This window comes from Dama dama, chromosome X (genome assembly GCF_033118175.1).
Source record: "Dama dama isolate Ldn47 chromosome X, ASM3311817v1, whole genome shotgun sequence".
NCBI lineage: Eukaryota > Metazoa > Chordata > Mammalia > Artiodactyla > Cervidae > Dama > Dama dama.
Genome location: NC_083714.1, coordinates 70,732,809 through 70,760,171, shown reverse-complemented (window position 1 = coordinate 70,760,171; position 27,363 = coordinate 70,732,809). Strand labels below are relative to the sequence as shown.

The 27,363-nt window shown below is 42.4% G+C and overlaps 1 pseudogene; it reads left to right on the top strand.

Annotated features, from left to right (window-relative positions):
* Positions 1-3,835: 3,835 nt before the first annotated feature.
* LOC133052709 (poly(A) polymerase type 3-like) lies at positions 3,836-18,957 on the top strand (annotated as a pseudogene).
* The last annotated feature ends 8,406 nt before the right edge of the window (positions 18,958-27,363 follow it).

Below are 27,363 nucleotides of genomic sequence, written 5' to 3'. Positions count from 1 at the left end.
AGCTGAACCACAGTGGAAGCCCAAGAATATTGCAGTGGGTAACCTATCCCTTCTCCAGCAGATCTTCTTGATCCAGGATTTGAACCAAGGTCTCCTGCATTGCAGGTGAATTCTTTACCAACTGAGCTATCAAGAAAGGTAATAGTAGGCTATAAAAATGAAAGTTAAGGAAGTGATAACTTTATTTTTAAAAAAAATTAAAAAGTGATGATAGTAAAAATATATCTAGGAATTTCTCTGAAACTGTTGTGGGCAGTATTGTGTCAGTTTGGTGTCAGGTAGTCCCTTGTTCCAGCTTGTACTTGTTCTCAAGGTCTACAGTTACCCTGAAGGAGGAAACAGAATAGGCTCCATCTTGAAAGCAGGACTCCATCCTGGGCCACACTGTGGACTTTGAGCTATATGCCCAATATCTATGGAAACAACATACCAACTGGAAAACCAACCATCCCTCACCCCCATGGAAGAGCCCCAGGGCTCATACATAGACTCTTTGTCACCTAAAAGAATGCCTTAATTATCTGTGTAACCAAATAGAATCATAAATTCTATTATGCTTGTTGGGGTATGACCACAGGCCCATTGATAATTGTCCACTATTAACTACCTAGGCTTAAGGCATATGAATCACAGGTTTAAGGCATAACGAATCACGGGTTAACTTTGATTGTATCTTTCATTTCCTTTGATCAGACTGGTTTAAGAGAATTTGCGGAGGTGAGTTTGAGCACATACACTTAGGGTATATAAGGTTTTCACAAAAACTGGCTGGAATCCTTGGCTACGAGAAGACTGCCTTGGGCCCGCCGATGTAATAAACTGCACTCCACTATCTGCATTGTCTTTCTGAGTGAGTTTGTTTCCCGGAATGCATTACAACATTTGGTGCATTGACAAGGTAAACGCCTCACTTTGAGACAAGTCCTATTTGGGACTACTCCAAGGCCTTGCGGCTTGAATTTTCTAGAAGGGAGACGGCGCCTCCCCTTCTGGAAGGATTCTGCTTCTCAATGCCCAGACCTTTCTTGTTAGCAGGCAGTAGACGGAGAAGGCAATGGCAACCCACTTCAGTACTCTTGCCTGGAAAATCCTATAGATGGAAGATCCTGGTGGGCTGCAGTCCATGGGGTCGCTAAGAGTCGGACACAACTGAGCGACTTCACTTTCACTTTTCACGTTCATGCATTGGAGAATGAAATGGCAACCCACTCCAGTGTTCTTGTCTGGAGAATTCCAGGGACGTGGGAGCCTGGAGGGCTGCCGTCTATGGGATCGCACAGAGTTGGACACGACTGAAGAGACAGCAGCAGCAGCAGATGGCAGCAGGGGAACTGAGCACCTAGGTGAGGAGGAACTCACCCATCAGGGTGGATGAGGGGACCTGATCACTCCCCTGGGAGGGACTAGAAGGGGCACGGACCCATACGAATCTAGAATAGGCAGATGGCAGCGATTGCTTGCTACACAGGTTGACAAGCATGTTAGGGCTTAGGAAGGAAATTTGTGAATGTCATTTAGGAGATGGTGTCTACGCCATCTTGGGGGAAATTATTACCAAGCAATCGCCAGGGGATTGTTAGGAGAAAAAACTTGGTCTTTGTGTGCTCATATTCTGACCTCCCCAAGGAGATGTCCCATCTGCTGTGAAATTATTGAACCCCCTTAGAATTGTCAGGTTAGAAGGAGTGGGATACATAAGTGAGTATGAATTGGCTTTTCCAGAGATGTCCTGGGATGGGGGATATTTATGTGTTTTCATCTGTACCTGATCAAGCCCACCAATGCAGAACAGACTTTAAAATTTAAGGGAGAAACAGTCTTGGACCACGTGGTGTTCTGGTTAGGCCGTGCTGACCAGCAGGTGAAGACACACTGATCCCCCTTCTCCCTCTGAGATCTGGCAGGTAAGGCTCTTCTCACCCCATTTAGGAAGGAGGTGGAATGGCAATTTAAGTGTTTCATTGAGTGGAAATATCAGAAGTGCGTTGGGTACCAAGAACTTCATAGACAGAATGAAAATGAAAATTAGAAGAAGGTCCAAGGAGGTAAGCAATACGGGGGGAAGTGAATCTAAGGCAACTGTATCGGAGTGCATGATTAAAAATTTAAAGAAGGGATTTGGAGGAGACTATGGGGTGAAGATGACGCCTAACTGCCCCCACATACTCTGTAAGGTTGAATGGCCCCCTATGGGAGTAGGATGGCCACCAGAGGACACCATGAACTTAAAAAATAGTAGAAGCAGTCTATACACTAGTCACAGGACAGCCAGAACACCGGATCAATATCCATATATTGACTTATGGCTAGGGTTAGCTCAAGGCCCTCCTACTTGGACTAGGTTCTGTATCCAGAAGGGAAAGGGGAAAATATTAATGGCACAAAAATTGACTGATGATAAAAAAGGAAATTCTACAGAATGTGGACAGGGATGACCTGACCCCTCCCCCATACTGGATAATGATGCACCAGCCTCCCAGTGCTCCACCAGGACCAGAGGCTGTCTTAATGCCCAATCCAGGGCCAGGTGAAGCTCATGCAGCAGCCACTGCTCTTCCGCCAGCTCTCCTGGAGATCATAGAGCCACCGTTTCAGCAGGCTCTGATCCCAGTGATGGAGACCTCTGGTCAACGCCCCCAGGATTCCACCTCAGCCGGACCTCCTAGACTCTATCCACCTCTCCCAGTGAGTACTGATGGGAAGGGGGAAGAAAACATAGGAATTAGACAAAGGCTGTGCTCCACCAAGGAACAGGGGGAAAGAACCTCACTACAGATGCCCCTCAGAGAGCTACAACAGCCTCCGGTTCAGGACGCATGTGGGCACTACCATCAGCCCCCTGTGGCCTATTGTCCAGCCATTTTCCTCTATGGATATATTAAACTGGCAGATACACACTCCACAGTACTCGGGGGAGCCACAAGCCATGATTAAGCTAATAGAGACTATTTTTTGAACCCACCGCCCTACATGGGATGACACAATTCAATTACTAGTCTCCCTTTTCAGCACTGAGGAAAGACACAGGGTCCTAACTGAGGCCAGAACATGGTTAAGAGAAATGGAACCTGAGGGTACTGCAAACCTGCAGCAGTAGGCAGAACTAGCCACCCCAGATGAAAGGCCCAACTGGGACTGTAACACAGAGGAAGGGAGGGGCCACCTGGAGAGATATCAGATGGCTATTTTACAGGGTCTCAAGAAGGGGCCTGAAAACCTATGAGTATGACAAAACCCTCTGAAATGATTCAAAGGGAAAGCAAATGACTCTCTGAATTCTATGAAAACCTCTGTGAGGCCTGTAGACTTTATACACCAATAGATCCAGAGGCTGCTGGGTCTCAGATGGTGATAAATGCAGACTTTGTGTCTCAAGTCTACCCCAAAAATGTCAGATGGGGAGCACCAAGTGACTCATTAATTTTTATACATCCCTGGATGCCCAGTACCTTTGTTGGGAAGAGACTTGCTGTCTAAATTGGGGGCACAAGTGACTTTTACACCCAAGAAAGACCCACTCTTTGAGTGGGCTCAACCACCTATTTACTCTTCCTCTAGGTAACCCGTCAAGATGAATGGAGGTTGCATGATCTCCTGGAGGGGAAACCAGACAGGCTAAACAGTCAAGAGAGAGAGTTAACTCAACAATTCCCTGAGGTCTGGGTGGAAGAACCCCCCCACCCCTCAGGCTTGCAAAACAAGTTCCACTGGTAATAGAACTCAAACCCAGTACAATTACATTAGTACCCTCCTTGGGCCTGCCAGACCTTGCTTAGCCATTATTCTTTATGTGACTGAAAAGGACAAGTTGGCTATGGGAGTGTTGTCCCAGACTATGGGAACATGGGACAGACCCGAGGCTTATCTCTGGAAACGGCTGGACAATGGCGCCACTGGGTGGCCGGGATGCTTACAGGCAGTTGCTGTAGTTGCCTTACTGGTCCGGGAGGCAACCAAGCTGACTTTGGGTCAAGATTTGATCGTAAAAGTCCCGCAAGAGGTCAACACTCTCTTGCAAGTTCAGTTCAGTTCAGTTCAGTCTCTCAGTTGTACCCGACCCTTTGTGACCCCATGAATCACAGCACGCCAGGCCTCCCTGTCCATCACCAACTCCCGGAGTTTACTCAAACTCATGTCCATCGAGTCAGTGATGCCATGCAGCCACCTCATCCTCTGTCGTCCCCTTCTCATACTGCCCCCAATCCCTCCCAGCATCAGGGTCTTTTTCAGTGAGTCAACTCTTCGCATCAGGTGGCCAAAGTATTTGGAGTTTCAGCTTCAACATCAGTCCTTCCAATGAAAACCCAGGACTGATCTCCTTTAGGATGGACTGGGTGGATCTCCTTGCCATCCAAGGGACTCTCAAGAGTCTTCTCCAACACCACAGTTCAAAAGCATCAATTCTTAGGCAATCAGCTTTCTTTATAGTCCAACTCTCACATACATGCATGACTACTGGAAAAACTGTAGCCTTGACTAGATGGACCTTTGTTGGAAAAGTAATGACTCTGCTTTTTAGTATGCTGTCTAGGTTGGTCATAACTTTCCTTCCAAGGAGTAAGCGTCTTTTAATTTCATGGCTGCAATCACCATCTGCAATGATTTTGGAGCCCAGAAAAAAAAAAAAAAAAGGCAGCCACTGTTTCCCCATCTATTTACCATGAAGTGATGGGACCAAATGCCATGATCTTAGTTTTCTAAATGTCGAGCTTTAAGCCAACATTTTCACTCTCCTCTTTCACTTTCATCAAGAGGCATTTTAGTTCCTCTTCATTTTCTGCCATAAGGGTGGTGCCATCTGCATATCTGAAGTTATAGATATTTCTCCCAGCAATCCTGATCCTAGCTTATATTTCTTCCAGCCCAGCATTTCTCATGATGTACTCTGCATAGAAGTTAAACAAGCAGGGTGACAGTATACAGCCTTTACATACTCCTTTTCCTATTTGGAACCAGTATGTTGTTCCATGTCCAGTTCTAACTGTTGCTTCCTGGCCTGCATATAGGTTTCTCAAGAGGCAGGTCAGGTGGTCTGGTATGCCCATCTCTTTCAGAATTTTCCACACTTTATTGTGATCCACACAGTCAAAGGCTTTGGCATAGTCAATAATGCAGAAATAGATGGTTTTTTTTTTGTTTGTTTTTTTTTTTTCTGGAACTCTCTTGCTTTTTCAATGATCCAGCAGATGTTGGCAATTTGATCTCTGGTTCCTCTGCTTTTTCTAAAACCAACTTGAACATCTGGAAGTTTATGGTTCATGTATTACTGAAGCCTGGCTTGGAGAATTTTGAGCATTACTTTTCTAGCATGTGAGATGAGTGCAATTGTGTGGTAGTTTGAGCATTCTTTGGCATTGCCTTTCTTAGGGATTGGAAGGAAAACTGACCTTTTCCAGTCCTGTGGCCACTGCTGAGTTTTCCAAATTTGCTGGCATATTAAGTGAAGCACTTTCACAGCATCATCTTTCAGGATTTGAAATCGCTCAACTGGAATTCCATCACCTCCACTAGCTTTGTTCATAGTGATGCTTTCTAAGGCCCACTTGACTTCACATTCCAGGATATTTGGCTCTAGGTGAGTGATCACACCATTGTGATTATCTGGGTCATGAAGATCTGTTTTGTACAGTTCTTCTGTGTTTTCTTGCCACCCCTTCTTAATATCTTCTGCTTCTGTTCGGTCCATACCATTTCTGTCCTTTATCGAACCCATCTTTGCATGGAATGTTCCCTTGGTATCTCTAATTTTCTTGAAGAGATCTCTAGTCTTTCCCATTCTGTTGTTTTCCTCTATTTCTTTGCATTTATCACTGAGGAAGTCTTTCTTATTCAGATGGGAATATCTTTCCTTTTCTCTTCTGCTTTTCACTTCTCTTCTTCTCACAGCTATTTGTAAGGCCTCCTCAGTCAACCATTTTGCCTTTTTGCATTTCTTTTCCATGGGTGTGGTCTTGATCCCTGTCTCCTGTACAATGTCACGAACCTCTGTCCATAGTTCATCAGTCACTGTGTCTATCAGATCTAGTCCCTTAAATCTATTTTTCACTTCCACTATATAGTCATAAGGGATTTGATTTCAGTCATACCTAAATGGTCTAGTGGTTTTCCCTACTTTCTTCAATTTAATTCTGAATGAGAGACCCCCCCATAAATGGCTGTCAACATCCTGGATTACTCAATACCAGGGACTGTTATGTGAGATCCCCCATGATTCTATTGAGCCTTGTCAGGCCCTAAATCCAGCCACTCTCCTTCCTGTGGGAGAAGGTAGGCCTTCACATGATTGCAAGGAAATATGCCAGCAGACCTGACTTGAGAGACCAGCCAATCCCGGACCCAGATTTGGTCCTTTACACCAATGGCACTATCCAGGTGAAACAAGGACAATGGCTATCAGAATATGCAGTAGTCATGGAAGAATCCATTGTTGAGGCTAGCTCTCTGCCATTACACTGGTTTGCTCAATGGGCCAAATTATATTCTCTAATCCAGGCCCTCCAGCTGTCAAAAGGTAAGAAAACAAACATTTCCAGACTCCAGGTATGCTTTTGCCGCACTATATGTACACAGGACTCTGTATAAGGAGAGAGGCCCTTTGACAGCTAGTGAAAAAGATATTAAAAATAAAGAAGTTAAGACTCTATTAGATGCTGCCTGAGAACCAGAAAGGGTTGCAGTCATAAATTGCTGAAGACATTAAAAAGAGGTTACCCCCTGGACTCGGGGAAACAGACTGACTGATGAGACCACTAAATAAGTAGTCAAGGGCTTGGGGGTGACATGTGAAGCCCCTATTAAAGCTCTCATATTGGTGGAGCTGCCTGAGCAAACTCTGGACTCTCCAAAATACACTGAAGCCCAAAACCAACTAGCCAAAGTGGAGGGGGTCAACAAGACTGAAAAGGGATTGTGGGAATTGCCAAGTGGCAAATTATTGGTACCAGAGGAACTGGCACCCACTCTGGTAAGCCAAATACACAAAGCAACCCACCTAGGCCATGATAAACTGGAAGAACTAATTTGAAAATATTTCTTGTTTCCCTGCCTCTCTTCCCTATGCAGGACAGAATCTCAGAACTGCACTGCCTGCTTACAGGTCAGTGCTGCCTCTTGGCACAGACAGAGACCTCTGGGGATTCAGCTAAAAGGCACACTGCCCTTTGAACACCTGGAAGTGGACGTCACTGAAATGAAACTTCACTGACATTACTGTTACCTGCTGGTCATGATATGCACATTCTTGGGATGGGTAAAAGCTTTTCCTAACTGGACTGAGCATTCTGAAAGAGCATCAGAAGTAGTCTGGTGCCTACCTAGGGAGATAGTTCCCAGATGTGGATTTCCTGCCAGCATTGGATCAGACAATGACCCGGCTTTCATAGCTGATTTAGTTCAACAAGTAAGCAAAACTTTAAACATCAAATGGAAAGTACATACAGTGTATAGGCCCTAGAGTTCTGGGATGGTGGAAGGAACCAACCGGACACTTAAAGAGACACTCTTAAAGCGGATCATAGAGACTGACTGCTCTTGCGTGGACTTGTTTCCAACGGCTCTGCTCAGACTCAGGATGACCCCACGGTCCCATGGCTATTCTCCGTATGAAACTGTGTATGGGAGGCCCCCTCCCTTAATAAAACAGGTGTCAACAAATTTGCCTCAGGTAAGGGGAGATGAGATTTCACAGCAGATAGAACAACTGGGTAAGGTAATAAATCAGGTAACTAAGTTTGTACAAGAAAGGGTGCTGTTCCCCCTTGGGGAACAGATTCATGAATTTGTGCCCGGGGATCAGGCGTGGGTCAAGGACTGGAAACACGACTCCTTGGCCCCACACTGGAAGGGTCCATACACTGTTGTTCTAATGACCCTTACTGCAGTTAAAGTTGCAGGTGCCACTCCCTGGATCCACCACATGAGGATGAAAGGAACATACCACGCAGACCCAGAAAATGCAGAGTGGACTGCCCAGAGAGACCCCACTGACCCTCGAGAGACTAAGATTATCCTTAAGAAGAAGAAGGAAAACAAGATCCTAGACGAGCTCCTTCAGGATGAAGCCACATAATCAACTCCTGCTGCTTGGCCTCATCAACGTGATTTTGAATTTGACTTCCGTTTCAACTCAGGACAATGTTCTCATCTCATGGGCACATTCCTACACAGACTTCCGCAACACCTGCAACTGCTGAGTATGTGGGGCTATGCCTCTGTCTGTGATGAATGGACTTCCTTGGTGAGTGTCACCGCTCTGCCAAGGAGATTTTAAACCACTCTGCTCTTTTCTGCAGCAACAAAAAGAGACTTTCCTGTTTCTTGTCAATCATAATCTCTCCCTGCTATCTTGGTGTAAGCCAGACCTACAGTCGATAGACTCAGGTCATGGGATTACATTTGATGTAAACACCAGTTTCATAAAAGTATCAAAAGCCTGTATGTCATATTTAAAGAACAAAAAGGGAAAAAGCTCCCTGACCAGCAAGGGAGGACAGGCCTCTAGGTATGTTGAACAATTCTACCAAGTCTGGGATGAATATTTCTGGATGACCCCAGAAAAGGGTCAACTAATTACTCCCACCGCTATATGCCGGGAACAAAAAGAATAAAAGGTAGGGTTTAGTGATCATCATTAGACCCAAAAGAACTAAAATATATCTCCATATATCCCATAAACAATGTAAATGAACATTCGAGGTCACATACCACCCCAAACAGTCCTTCCATTGGCCAGGCTCTGATTGGAAATATAACCCTGGAATCCACTGGGTGTCACCCAGTGGAATCTAATGGCTTTAGGGGCCTAACCTTTGGCCTTGGTTACCAATCGGCTGGGTAGGCCACAGCACACTGGGGTTTGTTTTGCCCATGGCAGCATAAAGCTTAACCTATAACAAGCCCTGGAAAATATACCTTATTTGCATGCTAGGTGGACAAGGTCTGTGTTTCAATGGTATGAATATATTGCTGCCTTATTTCTACTTTCTTTAGGGACAACAGATATTATGTTTAAAGTAGAAACCTTGATTAATTTCACAAACAGGCCCTCCTAGATAGTGCTAAAGCCATGCAAGCCTTAAATGAAGAACAAATCCAATTGAGAAAAGCAGTAATTCAAAACAGAATGGCTTTGGACATGCTCACAGCTGCTCAAGGAGGGACCGCTACTATAATTAAAGTTGAATGTTGTGTATATATTTCTGATTTATCTGGCAGTGTATCAGCTGCTTTAGATGGCATGAAAAACCAGGGAAAAGCAATGTCAAATGAAAACATTCCTTTCTAGACTTTGGTCCTATTTGGGGTGAAGGGTGATTTTTGGAAAACTATATTTACCATTGTTACAGTTGCCTTGATAGTTCTGCTTTGTGGACCCTGCCTTTTGCAATGTATTATTAACTTTATAACTCAAAGATTGGTGTCGTTCTCCCAAATTGGTGGTTGGAGAGCCAGGGTGCAATATATCCTTATAAGTGATGCTCATACTATGAGTTAAGAACATCAAGAAGGGGGGATAAAGGAGGAAACAGACAGAACAGGCTCCATCTTTTGTTTTTTTTTCAGGCTCCATCTTGAAAGCAGGACTCCCTCTTTAGCCGGACTGTGGACTTTGAACTATATGCCCAGTACCTATGGAAACAACATACCAATTGGAAAAACTAGACACTCCCCCACCCCTCCATGGAAGAGCCCCAGGGCTCATTCCTAGACTCTCCGTTGCCTAAAAGAATACCCTAATTATCTGTATAACTGAATAGAATCATAAATTCTATTATGCTTGTTGGAGTATGACCACAGGCCTATTGACAATTGTCCACTGCTAGCTACCTAGGCTTAAGGCATACGAATCACGGATTAACTTTGATTGTATCTTTCTTTTCCTGTGTTCAGACCAGTTTCAGAGAATTTGGGGAGGTGGGTTTGAGCACGTACACTTAGGGTATATAAGGTTTTCACAAAAACTGGTTGGTGTCCTTGGCTAAGAGGAGACTGCCTTGGGCCCACCAGTGTAATAAACTGCACTCCACTATCTGCATTGTCTTTCTGAGTGAGTTTGTTTCCCAGAATGCATGGGTACTGTAACAGCCCCTCAAATGCATAGTCTCAGTATTAACTTAACCACAGGGTTTTAATCTGTTGAGCCTGTCACTTCCAGAGTGGTCCCCCCTTCTTTATTTAGCCTTCCTCTGTTTGCAAGTCTCTTCAGTGTCTAATATCTGTGCTGACAGGAGGGGCCGAAGGTGCCTACTTATTTAGGCTCACTTGTTCAATTGTGCTGTGGAGAGGGAGGAATACTGCAAACAAATACCACTGGCATGTCGGGGATACTGCAAACAAATACCACTGGCATGTTCAGTTGTGCTGTGGAGAGGGAGGGATACTGCAAACAAATACCACTGGCATGTGTGGGTTCATACCAGTGGATGAACCACACTGGCTTTGCCACCACCCAATGTAGCATGTACTTGCCGGGTCCACAGTGCTCAAGTTCCAGGTTGCTCTATAAGGGCACTATCCCAAGTGGACCCTACATTTCATGCAATTCCCAGGCCTAAACCACTCGGGTTGTCGGGTGTTCTGCAAGGGCACAGATCCAGAAGTGCTGTGTGTTTTGTGCCCTTCCCAGGTCCAAGCCACTCATGCAACTGGGTGCTTGGTGAGCCCACTGTCCTAGGTGGGCCATGCGTCTTATGCATCTCCTTAGTACCAGCCACTGTTTCCCAGGTGTGCCATAAAGGCACAGTCCCAGGTGTGCTGTGTGTCTCCTCTGCAGTGCTAATCTCAGTCTGTGACACCCCTGGCAGATGTGAACCATCCAGGATCCCAGACATGGCTATCAACTGGCAGCCTGCTCACAGTTTGGGAGAAGATGTGGTCTCTGGGGCTGAGATTGCAGCAGCTCTTTTGCCTTTTGGTTCTGACTGCCACACACTTGTCTCTCTGCTTCTGGGGAGGTAGGGTTCTAAACAGCACCCAGCTTGCTCTCCTTTGGTATTCACTACAAACCTTTTTTCTTTGAGCATGCCAGGGGTCACCATGAGGCATTAGAGTCTTTTGCGGGAAAGGTGTTTTTTGTTTTTGTTTTTGTTTTTTCTTCTCTGGTTATCCCATGGTTTGGGTTACTATGTCACCTTAGCTCCCTGAGATTGTCCTTAGGTCATTCAAGCCCAGTACTTACCTCAAGGACCAAAGATACAGCCTGCGGACATGAGTGTCTGAGCCAGTTCTCTGCTGGTAATTGCAGTTAGGTGCGGATTCTGTGGGATTATTTTTTTTTCCCCTGGTTATGTTGTCCTCTGACTTAAACTTATACAATGCTGTATGTCAATTATATTTCAGTAAAACTGGAACAACAACAACAACAAATACAATGAGATACTACCTCACACATGTTAGAATGGCTATTATCAAACACATAAGAGAGATTTCAAAGTAAGGAGAGTCTTAATTTTATCAACCTTTTCTGAGCATGGAGAGCACAAACAAGGAGGACAACACAACAGAGAAGTCTGGAGAATATAGGAGTTGCTAACTTACATCATTAAAAGCTGAAAAGGGAGAGGGAACTTCTGGTGAAGCAGATAACAAAAATGTCTGCACAGGGGGCCAAAAGAAAAAGATTAAAAAAAAAAAAAAATAGCACAGCTTGCAATCCAGGAGACACATCACAATGTCCAAAGACACCAATGCTGATCCCCATTGCCCCTCTACCTTCTGTCCTGAAGCCTGTCAACCTGGTCTATAGGGACGTCATTTGTGTTTGGTGCCAGCAGTTAAAACTGAGCACCAAAGGCTGAAAACTAGATGGATATAAACGACCCTGTGAATATGCCTATACTCATCAAAACAAAACAACAACAATAAAAAAAACATTCCTGCCAGAGCCCAGGAGGCCAGAATCCTGTCCCTAATGAAAAGGAACTACAACTGGAATGCTCTGTTGAGAGGATGCATCTTCTGAATGGGCTGCTCCTCCTGCAGAGGAGTCACCTGCCCTTGATGGAGTTCCTCCGCCTCTTGAGGGAGTTGTATCAACTTCTGCCCCCGACCCAGAGGCTGGGTTGGGGGGCACATGAATCAGCCAGGGGTGTACATGTGTTTCCCATCCTGACCCTCCCTCCCACCTCCCTCCCCATCCAATCTCTTAGGGAGCATCCCAGTGCACCAGCCCTGAGCCCCCTGCCTCATGCATTGAACCTGGACTGGCGATCTATTACACATATGATAATATACATATTTCAGTGTTATTCTCTCAAATCATCTCACCCTCACCTTCTCCCATAGAGTCCAACAGTCTGTTCTTTACATCTGTGCTTCTTTTGCAGTCTCGCATATAGGGTCATCTTTACCATTTTTCTAAATTCCATATATATGTGTTAATATACTCTACTGCTGTTTTTCTTTCTGACTTACTTTGCTCTGTATAATAGTCTCCAGTTTCATCCACCTCATTAGAACTGATTCAAATCCATTCCTTTAATAGCTGAATAATATTCCATTGTGTATATATACCACAGCTTTCTTATCCATTCATCTGCCAATGGACATCTAGGTTGTTTCCATGTCCTGGCAATCGTAAACAGTGTCACAATGAACATTGGCGTACACGTGTCTCTTTCAATTCTGGTTTCCTCAGTGTGCATGCCCAGGAGTGGGATTGCTGGGTCGTATGGCAGTTCTATTTCCAGCTTTTTAAGGAATCTCCACACTGTTCTCCATAGTGGCTGTACTAGTTTTCAATCCCACCAACAGTGTAAGAGGGTTCCTTTTTCTCCGCACCCACTCCAGCATTTATTGTTTGTAGACTTTTGGATAGCAGATCAGTTTTCCCAGCACCACTTGTTAAAGAGATTGTCTTTTCTCCATTGTATATTATTGCCTCCTTTGTCAAAGATAAGATGTTCATAGGTGCGTAGATTTATCTCTGGGCTTTCTATTTTGTTCCATTGATCTATGTTTCTCTCTTTGTGCCAGTACCATACTGTCTTGATGACAGTTGCTATGTAGTATAGCCTGAAGTCAGGCAGGTTGATTCCTCCAGTTCCATTCTTCTTTCTCAAGACTGCTTTGGCTATTTAAGGATTTTTGTAATTCCATACAAATTGTGAAGTTATTTGTTCTAATTCTCTGAAAATAATTGGTGGCTTGAAAGGGATTGCATTGACTCTATACATTACTTTGGATAGTATAATCATTTTCACTATATTGATTCTTCCAATCCATGAATATCAGGTATTCAATCTTATCATCACAAGGCAAGATACAAGCATGAATGTGTTTCCTGATATGATACAATGTATCACTGATAATTTACAGGTAAACAGTCAGTCTTGATAATGCCTTTTGTCTCAGCATAATTAGGTGAGCTTTGAAGCTTCTGAAGTGTGGTGTTGGAGAAGACTCTTGAGAGTCCCTTGGACTGCAAAAAGATCCAACCAGTCCATCCTAAAGGAGATCAGTCCTGGGTGTTTATTGGAAGGACTGATGTTGAAGCTGAAACTGCAATACTTTGGCCACCTGATGCAAAGAGTGACTCATTTGAAAAGACCCAGATGCTGGGAAGGACTGGGGGCAGGAGAAGAAGGGGATGACAGAGGATGAGATGCCTGGATGGCATCAACGACTCAACGGACACGAGTGTGGGTAAGCTCCGGGAGTTGGTGATGGACAGGGAGGCCTGGCGTGCTGCAATTCATGGGGTTGCAAAGAGTTGGACATAACTGAGCGACTGAAGTGAACTGAATTGAACTGAACCTTCTTTTGTGTGTCAGTTACTTAGATGCACCCACCCATATGTAAATATTCACAAACTATGTGCTTAAGTTGCCTATATATATATATATATATATATATATATATATATATATATATATATATGAGTTCTTGATTTCAGTCACTCAATTGTGTCTGACTCTTTGCGACCCCATGAATTGCATCAGACCAGGCCTCCCTGTCCATCACGAACTCCTGTAGTCTACCCAAACCCATGTCCAGAGGGTTGGTGATGCCATCCAGGCATCTCATCCTCTGTCGTTCCCTTTTCCTCCTGCCCCCAATCCCTCCCAGTATCAGGGTCTTTTCCAATGAGTCAACTCTTAGCATGAGGTGGACAAAGTATTGGAGTTTCAGCTTCAACATCAGTCCTTCCAATGAACACCCAGAACTGATCTCCTTTAGGATGGACTGGGTGGATCTCCTGGCAGTCCAAGGGACTCTCAAGAGTCTTCTCTGGCACCACAGTTCAAATGCATCAATTCTTCGGTGCTCAGCTTTCTTCACTGTCCAATTCTCACATCCATACATGACTACTGGAAAAACCATAGCCTTGACTAGACGGAACTTTGTTGGCAAAGTAATGTTTCTGCTTTTTAATATGCTATCTAGGTTGATCACAACTTTCCTTCCAAGGAGTAAGTGTCTTTTAATTTCATGGCTGCAATCACCATCTGTGGTGATTTTGGAACCCAAAAAATAAAGTGTGACACTGTTTCCACTGTTTCGCCATCTATTTGCCATGAAGTGATGGGACCAGATGCCATGATCTTAGTTTTCTGAAAGTTTAGTTTTAAGCCAACTTTTTCACTCTCCACTTTCACTTTCATCAAGAGACCCTTTAGTTCTCCATTTTCTGCCATAAGAGTGGTGTCATCTGCATATCTGAGGTTATTGATACTCTCCTGGCAATCTTGATTCCAGCTTGTACTTATTTCAGCCCAGCATTTCACATGATGTACTATGATATAAGTCAAATAAACAGAGTGACAATATACAGCCTTGACATACTCCTTTTTCTATTTGGAACCAGTCTGTTGTTCCATGTCCAGTTCTAACTGTTGCTTCCTGACCTGCATGCAGGTTTCTCAAGAGACAGGTTAGATGGTCTGGTATTGCCATCTCTTGAAGAATTTTCCACAGTTTATTGTGATCCACACAGTCAAAGGCTTTGGCATGGTCAGTAAAGCAGAAATAGATGTTTTTCTGGAAGTCTCTTGCTTTTTTGATGATCCAGCAGATGTTGGCAATTTAATCTCTGGTTCCTCTGCCTTTTCTAAAACCAACTTGAACATCTGGAAGTTCAAGATGCAAGTATTTCTGAAGCCTGGCTTGGAGAATTTTGAGCATTAATTTACTAGCATATGAGAAGAGTGCAATTGTGTGGCAGTTCAAGCATTCTTTGGCATCACCTTTCTTTGGGATTGGAAGGAAAACTGATATTTTCGAATCCTGTGGCCACTGCTGAGTTTTCCAAATTTGCTGACATATTGAGTGCAAGACTTTTGCAGCATCATTTTCAAGAATTTAAATAGCACAACTGGAATTCCATCACCTCCACTAGCTTTGTTCATAGTGATGCTTTCTAAGGCCCACTTGACTTCACATTCCAGGATGTCTGGCTCTAGGCGAGTGATCACACCATCGTGGTTATCTGGGTCATGAAGAACTTTTTTGTACAGTTCTTCCATGTATTCTTGCCACCTCTTCTTAATATTTTCTAATCTTGTTAGGTCCATACCATTTCTGTCCTTTATCGAACCCATCTTTGCATGAACTGTTCCCTTGGTATCTCTAATTTTCTTGAAGAGATCTCTAGTCTTCCCCATTCTGTTGTTTTCCTCTATTTCTTTGTACTGATTACTGAGGAAGGCTTTCTTATCTCTCCTTGCTATTCTTGGAATTCTGCACTCAGATGGAAATATCTTTCCTTTTCTCCTTTGCTTTTCCCTTCTCTTCTTCTCACAGCTATTTGTAAGGCCTGCTCAGACAGCCATTTTTCTTTTTCTTATTTATTTGTTTATTTATTTTTTCATTTATTTTTATTAGTTGGAGGCTAATTACTTTACAATATTGTAGTGGGTTTTGTCATACATTGACATGAATCAGCCATGGAGTTACATGTATTACCCCTCCCGATCCCCCCTCCCACCTCCCTCTCTACCTGATCCCTCTGGGTCTTCCCAGTGCACCAGGCCCAAGCACTTGTCTCATGCATCCAACCTGGGCTGGTGATCTGTTTCACCATAGATAATATACATGTTTCAATGCTGTTCTCTCAAAACACCCCACCCTCGCCTTCTCTGCCATATGACCCAGCAATACCACTTCTGGGCATACACACCGAGGAAACCAGATCTGAAAGAGACACGTGCACCCCAATCTTCATTGCAGCACTGTTTATAATAGCCAGGACATGGAAGCAACCTAGATGCCCATCAGCAGACAAATGGATAAGGAAGCTGTGGTACATATACACCATGGAATATTACTCAGCCATTAAAAAGAATTCATTTGAATCAGTTCTAATGAGATGGATGAAACTGGAGCCCATTATACAGAGTGAAGTAAGCCAGAAAGATAAAGATCATTACAGCATACTAACAGATATATATGGAATTTAGAAAGATGGTAATAATAACCCTATATGCAAAACAGAAAAAGAGACACAGATGTACAGAACAGCTATTTTTCTTTTTTTGCCTTTCTTTTCCAGGGGGGTGGTCTTAATCCCTGTCTCCTGTACAGTGTCATTTACCTCCATTCATAGTTCATCAGGCACTCTATCAGATCTAGTCCTTTAAATCTATTTCTCTCTTCCACTGTATAATCATAAGGGATTTGATTTAGGTCATACCTGAATGTTCTAGTGCTTTTCCCTACTTTCTTCATTTTAAGTTTTAATTTGCCAATGAGGAAGGAGTTCATGATCTGAGCCATAGTCAGCTCCCGGTCTTGTTTTTGTTGACTATATAGAGCTTCTCCATCTTTGGCTGCAATGAATATAATCAGTCTGATTTCGGTGTTGATCATCTGGTGATGTCAATGTGTAGAGTCTTATTTTGTGTTGTTGGAAGAGAGTGTTTACTATGATCAGTGTGTTCTCTTGGCAAAACTCTATTAGCCTTTGCCCTGGTTCATTCCGCACTCCAAGGCCAAATTCGCCTGTTACTCCAGGTGTTTCCTGACTACCCACTTTTGCATTCAAGTCTCCCATAATGAAGAGGACATCTTTTTTTGGGTGTTAATTCTAAAAGGTCTTGTAGTTCTTCATAGAACCATTCAACTTCACCTTCTTCACCATTACTGGTTTGGGCATAGGCTTGGATTGCTGTGATGTTGAAATGTTTGCCTTGGAAAAGAACAGAGATCATTCTGTCATTTTTGAGATTGCATTAAAGTACTGCATTTTGGACTCTTTTGTTGACCGTGATAGCTACTCTATTTCTTCTAAGGGATTCCTGCCCACAGTAGTAGATATGATGGTCATCTGAGTTAAATTCACCCATTCCAGTCCATTTTAGTTCACTGATTCCTAGAATGTCGACGTTCACTCTTGCCATCTCCTGTTTGACCACTTCCAATTTGCCTTGATTCATGGACCTAACATTCAAGGTTCCTATGCAATATTGCTCTTTACAGCATTGGACCTTGTTTCTATCACCAGTCAAATCCAAAACTGAATATTGTTTTTGCTTTGGCTCCATCCCTTCATTCTTTCTGCAGTTATTTCTCCACTGATCTCCAGTAGCATATTGGGTACCTACTGACCTGGAGACTTCATCTTTCAGTGTCCTATCTTTTTGCCTTTTCATATTGTTTATGGAGTTCTCAAGGCAAGAATACTGAAGTGGTGTGCCATTCCCTTCTCCAGTGGACCACATTCTGTCAGACCTTTCCACCATGACCTGTCCATCTTGGGTGACCCCACATGTCATGTCTTAGTTTCATTGAGTTAGACAAGGCTGTGGTCCATGTGATCAGATTGGCTAGTTTTCTGTGATTATGATTTCAGTGTATCTGCCCTCTGATGCCCTCTCACAACACACACACACACACACACACACACACACACACACACACACACACACATATATGTCATATATATGTTATATATATATGAGTTATATATAACTCATATATATGTATATGAGTTATATATAATGTTTTAAGTGTTCTGGATTGAATGCTACATTATAGTGCCTCTAGTGAAAAGGCAATTAGAAAACTTTGAAATCAAAACATTTATTTTCAAATAAAATACTCTAGTACTGAGTGGGAGTTAGGTTGCACCCAGGGCTGAGGCAGCCCGCACCCCTTCTCCTGGCCTCAGTGGATCATGCCCAGCATATGGCTGTGGTAGCAGACTAAGGGGACAGAGTATGACTGGGGGTGCTGGCACAGGAGATAATGCCCCTTCCAGTTGCTAACCCCATCAGCTTAGCAGCCCCCAAGGAGACTGACTGCCTACTTATGCATAAACTAGTGGAGAGTCTGAAGCCCTTTGGGATTTTTGAAGAGGAAGAGCAACTTCAGTGAGGATTTTAATTTTGGGAAAATTAACCTGGTAAGAATGGATAAGAGAAATCAGTGAAAGCAAGAATCTTCCACAATCTGTAATTGAACATGTTGGTGGGAAAATGTTTATATCTGGATCTTACAGAATAGGAGTACATTTCAAAAGATGCCAATATTTATGCATTGGGTGTTGTACCCAGACTTATTGTTCAAAGTGACTTTTCACCTCATTCTATGATAAGTTGAAATTACAGGGAGAAATAAAATATTTAAGAGCTGTTGAAGAGGCATTTGTACCAGTTATCAAACTGTTTTATGGGATAGAGATTGATATTTTGTTTGCAAGAGTTACACTGTAGACTATTCCAGAAGACTTGGACTCAAAATATATGACAGTCTGTTTAAAAATTTAGATATATATAAGAAGTCTTAATGACTGCAGGGTAACCAAAGAAATTTTACATATAGTACCAAATGCTGACAACTTCAGGTTAACCCTGAGAGCTATCAAACTGTGGGCCAAACACCACAACATCTACTCCAGGATATTAGGTCATCTCAGTGTTGTCTCCTGGGCTATCTATGCTCATAGCAGGAACTTGCCAGCTTTGTCCAAATGCAATGGCATCAACTCTAGTGCATAAATTTTTCTTGGTGTTTTCTAAATGATATGTGTTTAAATTATATTAAAATAAAATTAACTATAGACTCTGTAAAAAAGCATAAGTGATAATAAGTATTGGCAAAGGTGTGGAGAAAAGGAAAACTTGTGCACTGTTTGTAGGAATAAAACAGAGCAGTTATAGGAAACCAGTATAGAAGTTCCTCAAAAATTACAAATGTAACTGCCATGTGATCTAGCAATCTTACTTCTGGGTATTAAAAAAAAAATAAACACTATCAAAAAGTTATAACACCCCCATGTTTATTGCTACATTATTTCTAATAACTAGGATATGGAAACAATTTAGATCGATTGAAGTTGAATAAATATAAAAATATGGCATACACACAAATACACACACACACAGTGGAATATTATTTAGCCATTGAAAGAAGGAAATCACAACAATGTAAATAGACTTTGAGGGCATTATGTTAAGTTAAATGTTAGGCTGAGAAAGGCATATAAAACATCCTCAATTGTATGTAAATTCTAATAATTTATTTTAAAAATTTCGAATATACAGAGAATAGATTTTGTGATGGGGGGCTAAGGGCTGGGAGAACTCTGTGAAGGGAGTCAAATGTTTTAAGCTTTCAGTTATAAAATAAAGAAATCATACAAATGCAATGTACATCATGGTGACTAAAGTTAATAGTGGAAGTTGCTCAGTCGTGCCCGACTCTTTATGACCCCATGAACTATACAGCCCATGGAATTCTCTAGGCCAGGATACTGGCATGGGTAGCCTTTCCCTTCTCCAGGGAATCTTCCCAACCCAGGGATTGAAAGCAGGTCTCCTGCATTGCAGGCAGATTCTTTACCAGTTGAGCCACAAAAGAGGAGAGTGAAAAAGCTGGCTTAAAACTCAACAATCAAAAACTAAGATCATGGCATCCAGTCCCATCACTTTATGGCAAATAGATGGTGAAACTATGAAAACAGTGACAGACTTAATTTTCTTTGATTCTAAAATCACTGCAGATGGTGGCTGCAGCCATGAAATTAAAAGATGCTTGCTCCTTAGTTGAAAAGTTATGACCAGGAGGAGGAGCCAAGATGGCGGAGGAGTAGGACGGGGAGACCACTTTCTCTCCTACAAATTCATCAAAAGAATAACTGAACACAGAGCAAACTTCGCAAAACAACTTCTGATCGCTAGCTGAGGTCATCAGGCGCCCAGAAAAGTAGCCCATTGTCTTCGAAAGGAGGTAGGACAAAATATAAAAGATAAAAAGTGAGACAAAAGAGCTAAGGACGGAGATCCGTCCCGGGAGCTCTTAGGCGGCATTGCTTGGGGTAGGGTCCGGGCCTGAGTGCCCTGAGGACAATCGGAGGGAGCTTCTGTGAGTTGCCAACATGAACTGTGGGAGACCAAAAGAGAGAGAGTAAATTAACCGGCCCGAACACACTGCCGGCCGTTCACAGAACAAAGAGACCGAGAGGGTCCAGAGAGGAGCTCGCAGGCTGTGGACCGGCCCAGCTCCACCGGAGGCAGGAGGCAGGGGGGAGGGGAAGGTCGTGGCGAGACACAGGGCACAGGCACCCGACCGGCGCAGGCGGGGACTGGGGCTGGGGACACGGAGGGCAGAAGGCGCGCGCACCCGACTGGCGCCAGCGGAAACTGAGACTGGGTCCGCGGAAGGGAGGGGGCGCGCCACACCTGGGGAGAGTGCGCCCACCAAGCCCCTCGCTGCCTGGACTGCTCTGACGGGGAAGGCACAGAGAGCAGGCGCAGCTTTTCCTTCCGCGCTTTTGTGGAACACCCGAGGGCTGGAACCTCGCGCAGCGCGGGGCGCGCTCCATATAGAACAGCCGGGAGCCTGAGCGGCGCAGAAGGAGAGGGAGCCTGTCCCCGCGGCGCAAGCCCGTCACCACAGCGACAGCCCCTCCCTGCAGCGCAAGCCCCTCCCCGCGGAGCGACGGAACTAGCTACCTGAATAAGAGTCCACCTCCGCCCGCCTGTGTCAGGGCGGAAATGAGGCTCTGAAGAGACCGGCAAACAGAAGCCAAATAAACAAAGGGAACCGCTTCAGAAGGGACTGGTGCAACAGATTAAAATCCCTCTAGGAAACATTGACTACACCGGAGGAGCCTGTAGATATCAAGAAGCGTAAGCTGGAACGAGGAGCTATCTGAAACTGAGCCGAACCCACACTGACCGCAACAGCTCCAGAGAAACTCCTAGATATAATTTTACTTTTTTCTCTTTTTTTCTTTTTCTTTTTTTTTCTTTTTTCTTTTTTACTTTTTCTCTTTTATTTTCCTTTAAAATCTCCTATTACTCCCCCATTACTCCTTAACTGTCATTTCCATAGACTTTTACGATTTTTTAATTAGGGGGAAAAAAAATTTTTTTTTCTTTTTCTTTCTTTTTTTTCTTTCATTTTTCTCTTCTATTTTCTATTTTTCTTTTTCTCTTATTTCTTTTAAAGTCCTCTAGTACTCCTCTACTACTCCCTAATTTTCATTTTCAATACACTATAACCTTACAAAAAAAAAAAAAAAAGAAGAGAAGCCCTATTTTTAAACTGAAGATTATTCTCTCCCAATCTTGACTCTCTGTTTTCTACCTCAGAACACCTCTATTTCCTCCTTTCCCCTTCTCTTCCCAATCCAATTCTGTGAATCTTTGTAGGTGACTGGGCTACGGAGAACATTCTGGGAACAGACAGCTGCGTAGATCTGTCTCTCTCCTCTTGAGTCCCCCTTTTTCTCCTCCTGTTCATCTCTATCTCCCTCCTCCCTCTCCTCTTCTTCATGTGACTCTGTGAACCTCTCTGGGTGTCCCTAACGGGGGAGAATCTTTTAGCCATTAACCTAGAAGTTTTCTTATCAGGGCTGTATAGTTGGAGAAGTCCTGAGACTACAGGAAGAATAAAACTGAAATCCAGAGGCAGGAGACTTAAGCCCAAAACCTGAGAACACCAGAAAACTCCTGACTACATGGAACTTTAAGTAATAAGTGACCATCCAAAAGCCTCCATACCTACACTGAAACCAACCACCACCCAAGAGCCAATAAGTTTTAGAGCAAGACATACCACGCAAATTCTCCAGCAACGCAGGAACATAGCCCTGAACATCAACATACAGGCTGCCCAAGGTCACACCTAACACATAGACCCATCTCAAAACTCATTACTGGGCACTCCATTGCTCTCCAAAGAGAAGAAATCAAGTTCCACGCACCAGAACACTGACGCAAGCTTCCCTAACCAGGAAATCTCGGCAAGCCAATCGTCTAACCCCACCCACTGGGTTAATCCTCCACAACAAAAAGGAACCACAGACCTCCAGAATACAGAAAGCCCACTCCAGATACAGCAATCTAAACAAGATGAAAAGGCAAAGAAATACCCAACAGGTAAAGGAACATGAAAAATGCCCACCAAGTCAAACAAAAGAGGAGGAGATAGGGAATCTACCTGAAAAAGAATTTAGAATAATGATAATAAAAATGATCCAAAATCTTGAAAACAAAATGGAGTTACAGATAAATAGCCTGGAAACAAAGATTGAAAAGATTCAAGAACTGTTTAATAAAGACCTAGAAGAAATAAAAAAGAGTCAATTACAAATGAATAATGCAATGAATGAGATCAAAAACACTTTGGAGGGAACCAAGAGTAGAATAACGGAGGCAGAAGATAGGATAAGTGAGGTAGAAGATAAAATGGTGGAAATAAATGAAGCAGAGAGGAAAAAAGAAAAAAGGATCAAAAGAAATGAGGACAACCTCAGGGACCTCTGGGACACTGTGAAACGCCCCAACATTCGAATCATAGGAGTTCCAGAAGAAGAAGACAAAAAGAAAGGCCATGAGAAAATATTCGAGGAGATAATAGCTGAAAACTTCCCTAAAATGGGGAAGGAAATAGCCACCCAAGTCCAAGAAACCCAGAGAGTCCCAAACAGGATAAACCCAAGGCGAAACACCCCAAGACACATATTAATCAAATTAACAAAGATCAAACACAAAGAACAAATATTAAAAGCAGCAAGGGAAAAACAACAAATAACACACAAAGGGATTCCCATAAGGATAACAGCTGATCTATCAATAGAAACCCTCCAGGCCAGAAGGGAATGGCAGGACGTACTGAAAGTAATGAAAGAGAATAACCTACAACCTAGATTACTGTATCCAGCAAGGATCTCATTCAGATATGAAGGAGAATTCAAAAGCTTTACAGATAAGCAAAAGCTGAGAGAATTCAGCACCACCAAACCAGCTTTTCAACAAATGCTAAAGGATCTTCTCTAGACAGGAAATGCAGAAAGGTTGTATAAACGTGAACCCAAAACAACAAAGTAAATGGCAACGGGACCACACCTATCAATAATTACCCTAAATGTAAATGGGTTGAATGCCCCAACCAAAAGACAAAGATTGGCTGAATGGATCCAAAAACAAGACCCCTATATATGCTGTCTACAAGAGACCCACCTCAAAACAAGAGACACATACAGACTAAATGTGAAGGGCTGGAAAAAAATATTTCATGCGAACGGAGACCAAAAGAAAGCAGGAGTCGCAATACTCATATCAGATAAAATAGACTTTCAAATAAAGGAAGTGAAAAGAGACAAAGAAGGACACTACATAATGATCAAAGGATCAATCAAAGAAGAAGATATAACAATTATAAATATATATGCACCCAACATAGGAGCACCGCAATATGTATGGCAAACGCTAACGAGTATGAAAGAGGAAATTAATAGTAACACAATAATAGTGGGAGACTTTAATGCCCCACTGACAACTATGGATAGATCAACTAAACAGAAAATTAACAAGGAAACACAAACCTTAAATGACACAATGGACCAGCTAGACCTAATTGATATCTATAGGACATTTCACCCCAAAACAATCAACTTCACCTTTTTCTCAAGTGCACACGGAACATTCTCCAGAATAGATCACATCCTGGGCCATAAATCTGGTCTTGGAAAATTCAAAAAAATTGAAATCATTCCAGTCATCTTTTCTGACCACAGTGCAGTAAGATTAGATCTCAATTACAGGGAAAAAATTGTTAAAACTTCAAACATATGGAGGCTAAATAACACGCTTCTGAATAACCAACAAATCATAGAAGAAATCAAAAAAGAAATCAAAATATGTATAGAAATGAATGAAAATGAAAACACAACAACCCAAAACCTATGGGACACTGTAAAAGCAGTGCTAAGGGGAAGGTTCATAGCATTACAGGCTTACATCAAGAAACAGGAAAAAAACCAATTAAATAACCTAACTCTACACCTAAAGCAATTAGAGAAGGAAGAAATGAAGAACCCCAGAGTTAGCAGAAGGAAAGAAATCTTAAAAATCAAGGCAGAAATAAATGCAAAAGAAACTAAAGAGACCATAGCAAAAATCAACAAAGCTAAAAGCTGGTTTTTTGAAAAAATAAACAAAATTGACAAACCATTAGCAAGACTCATTAAGAAACAAAGAGAGAAAAACCAAATTAACAAAATTAGAAATGAAAATGGAGAGATCACAACAGACAACACTGAAATACAAAGGATCATAAGAGACTACTACCAGCAGCTCTATGCCAATAAAATGGACAACTTGGATGAAATGGACAAATTCTTAGAAAAGTATAACTTTCCAAAACTGAACCAGGAAGAAATAGAAGATCTTAACAGACCCATCACAAGCAAGGAAATCGAAACTGTCATCAAAAATCTTCCAGCAAACAAAAGCCCAGGACCAGATGGCTTCACAGCTGAATTCTACCAAAAATTTAGAGAAGAGCTAACACCTATCTTACTCATACTCTTCCAGAAAATTGCAGAAGAAGGTAAGCTTCCAAACTCATTCTATGAGGCCACCATCACCCTAGTTCCAAAACCAGACAAAGATTCCACAAAAAAAGAAAACTACAGGCCAATATCACTGATGAACATAGATGCAAAAATCCTTAACAAAATTCTAGCAAACAGAATCCAACAACATATTAAAAAAATCATACACCATGACCAAGTGGGCTTTATCCCAGGAATGCAAGGATTCTTTAATATCCACAAATCAATCAATGTAATACACCACATTAACAAATTGAAAGATAAAAACCATATGATTATCTCAATAGATGCAAAGAAAGCCTTTGACAAAATTCAACACTCATTTATGATTAAAACTCTCCAAAAAGCAGGAATAGAAGGAACATACCTCAACATAATAAAAGCTATATATGACAAACCCACAGCAAGCATCACCCTCAATGGTGAAAAATTGAAGGCATTTCCCCTGAAATCAGGAACAAGACAAGGGTGCCCACTCTCACCACTACTATTCAACATAGTGTTGGAAGTTCTGGCCATAGCAATCAGAGCAGAAAAAGAAGTGAAAGGAAACCAGATAGGAAAAGAAGAAGTAAAACTCTCACTGTTTGCAGATGACATGATCCTCTACATAGAAAACCCTAAAGACTCTACCAGAAAATTACTAGAGCTAATCAATGAATATAGTAAAGTTGCAGGATATAAAATTAACACACAGAAATCCCTTGCATTCCTATATACTAACAATGAAAAAACAGACAGAGAAATTAAGGAAACAATACCATTCACCATTGCAACAAAAAGAATAAAATACTTAGGAGTATATCTACCTAAAGAAACAAAGGACCTATACATAGAAAACTATAAAACACTGATGAAAGAAATCAAAGAGGACACAAACAGATGGAGAAACATACCGTGTTCATGGATTGGAAGAATTAATATTGTCAAAATGGCTATTCTACCCAAAGCAGTCTATAGATTCAATGCAATCCCTATCAAGCTACCAACGGTATTTTTCACAGAACTAGACCAAAGAATTTCACAATTTGTATGGAAATACAAAAAACCTCGAATAGCCAAAGTAATCTTGAGAAAGAAGAATGGAGCTGGAGGAATCAACCTGCCTGACTTCAGACTCTGCTACTAATCCACAGTCATCAAGACAGTATGGTACTGGCACAAAGACAGAAATATAGATCAATGGAACAGAATAGAAAGCCCAGAGATAAATCCATGAACCTATGGACACCTTATCTTTGACAAAGGAGGCAAGGATATACAATGGAAAAAAGACAACCTCTTTAACAAGTGGTGCTGGGAAAACTGGTCAACCACTTGTAAAAGAATGAAACTAGAACACTTTCTAACACCATACACAAAAATAAACTCAAAATGGATTAAAGATCTAAATGTAAGACCAGAAACTATAAAACTCCTAGAGGAGAACATAGGCAAAACACTCTCCGACATAAATCACAGCAAGATCCTCTATGACCCACCTCCCAGAATATTGGAAATAAAAGCAAAACTAAACAAATGGGACCTAATGAAACTTAAAAGCTTTTGCACTACAAAGGAAACTATAAGTAAGGTGAAAAGACAGCCCTCAGATTGGGAGAAAATAATAGCAAATGAAGAAACAGACAAAGGATTAATCTCAAAAATATAGAAGCAACTCCTGCAGCTCAATTCCAGAAAAATAAATGACCCAATCAAAAAATGGGCCAAAGAACTAAACAGACATTTCTCCAAAGAAGACATACAGATGGCTAACAAACACATGAAAAGATGCTCAACATCACTCATTATTAGAGAAATGCAAATCAAAACCACAATGAGGTACCATTACACGCCAGTCAGGATGGCTGCTATCCAAAAGTCTACAAGCAATAAATGCTGGAGAGGGTGTGGAGAAAAGGGAACCCTCTTACACTGTTGGTGGGAATGCAAACTAGTACAGCCGCTATGGAAAACAGTGTGGAGATTTCTTAAAAAACTGGAAATAGAACTGCCATATGACCCAGCAATCCCACTTCTGGGCATACACACTGAGGAAACCAGATCTGAAAGAGACACGTGCACCCCAATGTTCCTCGCAGCACAGTTTATAATAGCCAGGACATGGAAGCAACCTAGATGCCCATCAGCAGATGAATGGATAAGGAAGCTGTGGTACATATACACCATGGAATATTACTCAGCCATTAAAAAGAATTCATTTGAACCAGTCCTAATGAGATGGATGAAGCTGGAGCCCATTATACAGAGTGAAGTAAGCCAGAAAGATAAAGAACATTACAGCATACTGACACATGTATATGGAATTTAGAAAGGTGATAACGATAACCCTATATGCAGAACAGACACAGAAGACAGAATAGACAGAGACACAGAAATACAGAACAGACTTTTGAACTTTGTGGGAGAATGTGAGGGTGGGATATTTCAAAAGAACAGCATGTATGCTATCTATGGTGAAACAGATCACCAGCCCAGGTAGGATGCACGAGACAAGTGCTCCGGCCTGGTGCACTGGGAAGACCCAGAGGAATCGGGTGGAGAGGGAGGTGGGAGGGGGGATCGGGATTGGGAATACATGTAAA